At 35.8% G+C, this 7,140-nt stretch overlaps 1 long non-coding RNA gene across 1 annotated transcript; it reads left to right on the top strand.

The window, feature by feature from the left end:
• The first annotated feature begins 262 nt into the window (after positions 1-262).
• Positions 263-6,008, top strand: LOC110474214 (uncharacterized). Its single transcript, XR_002466041.1, has 3 exons — positions 263-321; positions 2,010-2,133; positions 5,917-6,008. It is a non-coding gene; the product is annotated as an uncharacterized LOC110474214 (long non-coding RNA).
• Positions 6,009-7,140: the final 1,132 nt, after the last annotated feature.

Below are 7,140 nucleotides of genomic sequence, written 5' to 3'. Positions count from 1 at the left end.
CAATCCTGAACAATATGACTTGAAATTTGGCTTGTTCAGTCTGACATCTGTGTTCATCCTGCTAGTTTGTATTTTACAAGTGTACTGAAAAACCTCTACCTCTGTATCTGCTGCAAGAAGATAATATTAAATTGCTATGATAGATTGCTGAGCAGTTGAGATTAAATTTTCAGTTTAATGATCTCTGTATTCATTCTTAATAGTGAAATCCATGCTGATGGAAAGGGCTTCATTATAGAGCTGTGGAAGAAAGGCTTGCTCTGGGATAGCATTTTAGGAGTTTTATGGATTCCCCTTGCCACAGTGGAATATGCAACAGATGTAAGTTGACTTTCTGTGGAAATATAAAAATCCAATACATTTCCCATTCTTGGACTCCCCAGATAACAACATTTGTGATCATTGTATACTTCTAATTCCTTTGCTTCAGTTGTAATATTAAGGCATAATGCATGTGTGGCTCTCAAAGTGACAACTGATACTCATCAGCCATGTACCCCAGAGAAATGGCTCAGATCCTGGGCCAGGTATAACACAGAAGGTGAGTTAGGGTTCAGCAGAACTTAGGAACAATTAGAGAAACAGGCATGTGTGGTTTATATGATTAGAGTGAAAGAATTTTAGATCAAGTTCCATGGTCTGGCTCTTCATTTTGTGACCTTGAGTAAATCTCTATTAAAATTGGCAAAATACTGTTGCTCTCCTTCTCGTGGGAATTGACCATTGACTCAAAGAGGAAAACAGAAATGTGCCCTGTTACAGAAGAAATTACTAGCACAGTGAGGACACAGGAAAGGATGACTGGGAAACTAGGTCAATACAGGAGTTACATATCTACCATAGTCACTTGGCCACAAGAATGACTGTACTTGCTTTCAGTAGGGAATTCTTATTTTATCAAATGAAAAAAAAAAAAGGTTTCTGGGAGTGTGGAAATACTGAATCACACTGCAATTACTGCAAAATTTTATAAATTTGGAAAAAGTAAGAGGTATCCTATTCTAATAATCCTCAATCCTCTCAATAATAAATATGCATTCATATGCATAGTCCCTGGAGGTTGTTTTTAATGAAGTAACTGTGAATTAGAGAAGATTAAGTTAATCCTTTCAAATAAAAATTGTTTGCCTTCTTTAATATTTATAAAACACAAAAAAGGCAATTGAAGATGGGGTAAAGAAAACCGGAGGATGACTTCATGCAGTATTTCTATAGCCATTTCTTTACAGGAGCTAATAAATATTAATATATACGTCGAACTGCCATTTCAATGATCCTCCTCAGAAAATGGAAGCAGAGGAAGAAAGTAATTCCTGCTTAAATTAGAAGAGGCTCTGTATCACAGCTGCCAAGTGCCATTTCAAGCCCCAGGGCAAGTTGTTCTGCTCTGATGCCCAAGCTGTTGCTGAGTTACAACTTGCTGACACAGAGGTTGTGGCTTACTTGTAAATACTGAATCTTTAAACAAACAAAGATGCAAGATAAGAGATTGTTTCTTAATTTCTTCAGATCCTCTAAACCTTCATTTATAGTCTGCTGTGAAACATTCCTAGTCCTCCTGGTCCTAACTGTGCAGTTGTGTTCTGAGCTTTATAACTCAGAAATAACATACAAGGGTGTGTTGCTTTAGAAGCTTTTTTTTTTTTTTTTTGGCTTGGTTATTAACTTGGATTGTTTCAGTCTTGCTAGAGTGTACTTGTTTGGCATTAGTTCAAAGGGGAGCTGGAAAATCTCAGTTGATAAGAGTAATTTTCAGTATTCATATTTGTTGTGTCTTAATCATCTGACAACCACAATGTCTATTTGTCTATATTATTGTGCAAATGTTATATTTTGAATTTGATAACTGAGAAGACTTGAAGTACTAACTCGTACATCAACAAAAGCTGGAAAATACTAAAATGGTGTTATAAAGGAGCTCCTACTGACTTAGGGGAAACTTCATTCAATAAAAAGTGAGTAATGCTATAAGTCCTGCCCAGGTAATGTCCATAACCTCTTTTTCCTAGGAAGGCCCAGGTTCCTGGTGGAGATTGCATTCTGAAGTAATAAAAAATGGAAGTGAGATTCAAGGCACAAAAACACCAACTTCTCATGAGATCTTACTAGACATCTACTTTGCATTGCCATTTGGTGAGTTACAGATTAAGGTCCAGCATTTCAGCCATTCTGTTCCTGTAATTTCACCTAAGTTCCTGAAATATGCCAACAAATAGCAGTTCTTCTATAGAGTCCTAAATGCCTATTTATCACTAGAGCATTTTCACAATCAATACTGGTAATTGTTACTGGCAAGAACGAACCACATCCCACAAGGAGTTGGGTGAGCAGTTTCATAGTTTCATAGTTCCGTGGTGACCCACATGTGGATTGCAGAGCTAAAGAAGGAACTACCTCCTTCAGGGTCAGTACTAGAGCCTGTATGTTACAGCTCTGCAGCACATCAGCTTTGACCAATGTACAATGTAAGTTTTAAAAGATGGAAACTATATATATATATATATATATATATATATATATGAATGTAGTGTATGTGAAGGTAGAAATGGAAACTGAACTTCAAATAATACATCAGCACACATTAATTACTTCTAGATATACTGAGATTGACTTTACAAAGATTATCAATCAATCTATATTACATGGTCTATCTCCAAATAAGGTCACAAACATAATTTAGCTTAACATTTTACTCTTCAAATAGTCTAATGAACTGTGTCTGAAAAGATTAATCCTAAAATTTATGCAAGAATAAAGTAAAAAAAAGTGAAGAAGTATAAATAAGAAACTATATGAAAAGGAGGACTAGACGTTATACCATACGCTGTTTGATTGTCAAATTTATTTTTAAAATTTATTTTTAAAATGCATTGTCTTTGATTAACCTTGATGATTTTTTTTTATGTAGTCTGCATGATTACACTCCTGTTAATACATCAGGTGGAATACATACCTTTTCACAGAGTGACAGTGGACTATTTTAGTTTCCTTATAAGCTACAGCATAGGCTTTTTTTTTTTCCCCTTTCATTTTCCTTTTTTTTTTAAGCAAAATTTACTTATTATTTACTACTTGGCGAAAAGAATTCCAAAATATAACCTCTGCCCTAGTTGCGTTTCGGTTTTTATTTGGTTTGGTTTTTTGATATGTTGAATTAGCAGAATGTTTTATTTCCTTACATCATTCTCATATCCAGAAACCTAGTGTAAATCTGGAATAGGAACTCTAATTGTGTGTTTACAAGATATAAATTGACATTTTTGGTTATTCAGGCTGCAACCTGGAGAGAGTGTTGGTTTGTGTGTTGAAGCTTGTATTCTGATTTCAAACAAATATGTTTTAAAAAGTTCCCAAGGCAGGCCCTGGGACTGTAGTCATGGAGTGCTGTGAAAATCCTGTAGAGGTCTCTCTTACACTGTAGTTTTCTTCACAGTGGCAAGAATTCAAAAGCATTATGTCTTGGTTATTGAGAAAGCCAGGATTATCATCTACTGGGAGTTAACAAGTACATTTTCATTGTTTATCCTGTTGAATGACTCAGCTCAGCTATAAGCACCTGAGAATCTGTTACTGGAATCAGTACAGCCTCTTTATTATGACAAATTACATAGAAGACTGCAGTTACTTTTGACAATTCCTGAAGGACGTTCATTTGACAATGCCAGATAATGGGCAGAAATATAACAGCCTCCCATGTTCCTTTAATAGTGTGACTTTATTTGGACTTGAAATCCGGTGTGAAGTAACATGGAAATGCGTTCTCAGCAGTAGTTCAGTGCCTTTTCTAGAAGTATCATCTAATGTCAGTTGTGGAAGCAATAAAGTTGACATTTCACTGTTGCCAGCTAGACTGAGCTCCATTAAAAAAGGCTGCTAAATAAAATTAATACCTACTATATTTAAAATTCTGCAAAGTCACTGTAATAAAATACTGAATTTAGATAAACACTGCAGTTGAATTACAAACATTTTTCATATCTCTAAAACTCAAGTTTTTTAAAGGGTAATCAGGGATTTATGAAATAATTTTCCTTCACATTTTTTAGGTCTTTCTTTGTAGGCACACAGTTTGTAGTAATTGGGAGTGGGGCTGGGCCAAGCCTCATCCCCAATGGGTGCACCTGAGCAGCAGGTGAGCAGCACTGACAGCAATGAGCCACGGAGTGCCCAGGGGCACTGCCCAACCACCAAAGGGAGCAGAGGGCACACAGGGGCACCGCATCAACATGAGGGTATGAAAGGTTGGGCTAAAGAAAAAAGAATGGCAGATGCTTGCAGCCTTCTGAAGTGACGTGGTGTCACTGTGTTTGGGCAGAGGCCTGAAGCCTTCTGATGTGGTATGGTGTTACTGTGTATGGGTGAGTGCTTAAAGCCTGCTGAAAGTGTAAGGTGATATTTTGTGTATTGTGGTTGTCTCAACTGTGACATACGCTGTGACATTTCTTGTAAGATACAACAGAAGAAAATTTAAAGGACATGTCTTACTTTTTTCCTTGAGATTAGCATCAGAAATAGGTAGTTTGCTTCTTAACAATATAATACTTACAAAAGAGTATAAGCTAAAGAAACGAAAGAATTTTACTGAAGTAATTGGTAATAGCTGTAATTTGGAAAATAATTTGTGTGTCTTGGAAGCTAAAAAGTCATTTTGCCAAGTAGCCTACTAAAAGTCAACAGAACATTTACTTCATTAATAATTTTGGAAAATACCTTGCAGAACTCATGTCTTAGGCTTGGTTTTAATTCAACTCATTATCACAGATCTCGTATACGTTAATTAGCAAATGAAGTAACAAGAACAAAGTAGCAATGATGAGATTTAATCCCTGTTTCTGCATTAGTAACCATGCTAATGCATTGATATGCCAAGGGATTAGCAAATGAGAAAGTTAATTGTTCTGATACAACTTTGATCAGCAAAAACCAAAGTCCTGAAAAATCATAATAGGCTAATTGTGGAAACTGTGTATCACCGTATAGGATTCAAAGTACAGACCACTTTAGTTAGTATAATAATTTGCATATACTTAGAATTTAAAAGTTTTCATTAACATATGAAGTAGGAAAACTGAAATGTTATGTTTTCCAGAGTGTTGTCTTTATCTTTTGCGTGTTTCACAACAATGTTGTGTTCACTTTGAGTAAAAGATATGACATAAATTTCTGACAGTTTACCTAGTGTTGGTAAACACTGTGATGGAAAATAAAAGCATTGTTCCCAATCCGTGAGCAAAACTTTAAAAATGGAAGAAAGAGGTGGGCACACAAATTCTCATCATCATCATGGAAGAAAACTTCTTCACAATCAGGGTCATGAACTCTTTCCTCTCACTAAAGACAATAGGATTATTCATAGAGCAAAATGTTCTGCAGGAAATCAGTTTGTACCTCCAGTTGCAGACTTGTCATGTTTCTCCCAAGAGCCTAGAGCTTGTGAAAAAAAGCATCCTCAGTTCTAGGCCAATAGTGTGTGGAATTTATAGTGGAGCCTGATTCCCTACATAAAGCAAACACACAAAACCCTCAGAACCAAAATTCAATCAAACAAAAAAACACAGATCTCAGACTGCTGTGCATGGATCCATAAGAAATACCTGGCAAGTTGAACTGAAAAATTTAAAAATATCAATTTTCTTCCTAGATAATTTTTAAACTGTAAAATGAACTTCGTTTAACAAGAAAGTAACTGGTATAGGTCTCTCAAAATTTTTAGAGTACCAATCAGATGATCATCTTGGAACTCTTTCTGCTGTTCTTGTAATAAATGATTTAATCATTATAATGTTTTCAATTGTTTTGCTAATTCCCTATTACTATAGATTTTATGAATTAAGATAATTAATTTTATGCAAAAAAAAGTAAAATTAGAAGTAAAATAGGCTGAAAGATTTCTAGCAGTTTTCTCCTTCTCTACAGATACCCACAGAGATTTAGATTGCAGAGGTTTGCACAGAGAGACAACCCTCCAATGTACAAGACATTCACATCAAGATACAAATGACAGACAGACATCCATGGAAAGTGGGCTCAGCATACAAGAAAGCAAACTCAGGTATTTTACTTTGTCACATCAGACATGTATGATATCATTTGTTGATTTTAATTTTTTAAAATATCTGAATGTCAGCGTGATACATACAAAATTATTTCAGGCAGGAATATGAACATCCCCTCAACTTGTAGAGAGAATTTTAGGTATTAGAGAAAAATTTAGGTATTTTCAGGTAAAATTTTTCAGGTGTTTATTAGCTTTTCTGTGTTCTTTTATGGCAAATACATGTACACCTGTCCTGTTCTCACCCCTGGGCATGTGACTACATAGGATTCAGCTATTCCATAGTGACTTCCTGAAATTTTAAGAAAGGAAGGAAAGCAACTCCTGACATCATTTTGGTATTGTAACTTTTCTATTTCATCTGGAAAGCAGGAAAGACATTTGATTCCATTTTTGAAGCTAATGTATTTACCTAGACAGGCTGCCTACATTTCTGGAAGTTTTCTAGAGGGAAAATTAATATTTTCTATCAATTTCTTCTGAACAAACACGAATGCAATGGAAAGAAAGAAAGGGGGGGGAAGATAATTGCTGTCTTTCTGCTTCTCTGAATGTGGAAAATGATGATGCATAATGGTGGAAGGGGCAAAGAATAAGGTGACGACAACTGTATTATTTCTCTGCCATCGCCTTCTGCTGAGTGGAGCTGAATGCTCAGGAGGGAGCCCAGTCAGCCTCTAAGAACACTCAGCAGTGGTCTCTGAGCAGGAAGAGGTTTTTCTGTGTTAGACTAATCACTTCACTTCTTTTGAAAGGCAGACTTGTGAGAAGAAAAAGTTCCCTCTACTGTTCATTTTGGCTTTCATAGCAGCTGTCACAGACTGTATTACATTTCATTCATGGTGTCTTTTATCTATAGCAATGTATGAAAGACAGTGTGAGCAGCTGACACTCCAAAAGGTGTTCTGCCTTGATGAGGGGTAGAAAAGGCTCTTGGGAAAGGCAGGGAGAATATTTACTGTGTCAGGTACTTTGCTCCTGTTTAAATCATGTCTAACAGCAGTGTTACTAGAAAATTGGCTCAAACATGTGAGAAAATACAATAAAAACTAATGAGTTATTAAGTTATGTATTCTCTGAGGCAA

The sequence above is a fragment of the Lonchura striata genome, chromosome 11 (genome assembly GCF_046129695.1).
Source record: "Lonchura striata isolate bLonStr1 chromosome 11, bLonStr1.mat, whole genome shotgun sequence".
Lineage (NCBI taxonomy): Eukaryota > Metazoa > Chordata > Aves > Passeriformes > Estrildidae > Lonchura > Lonchura striata.
The sequence above is the reverse complement of the archived record's forward strand: the minus strand, read 5'-3'. Positions and strand labels throughout refer to the sequence as shown.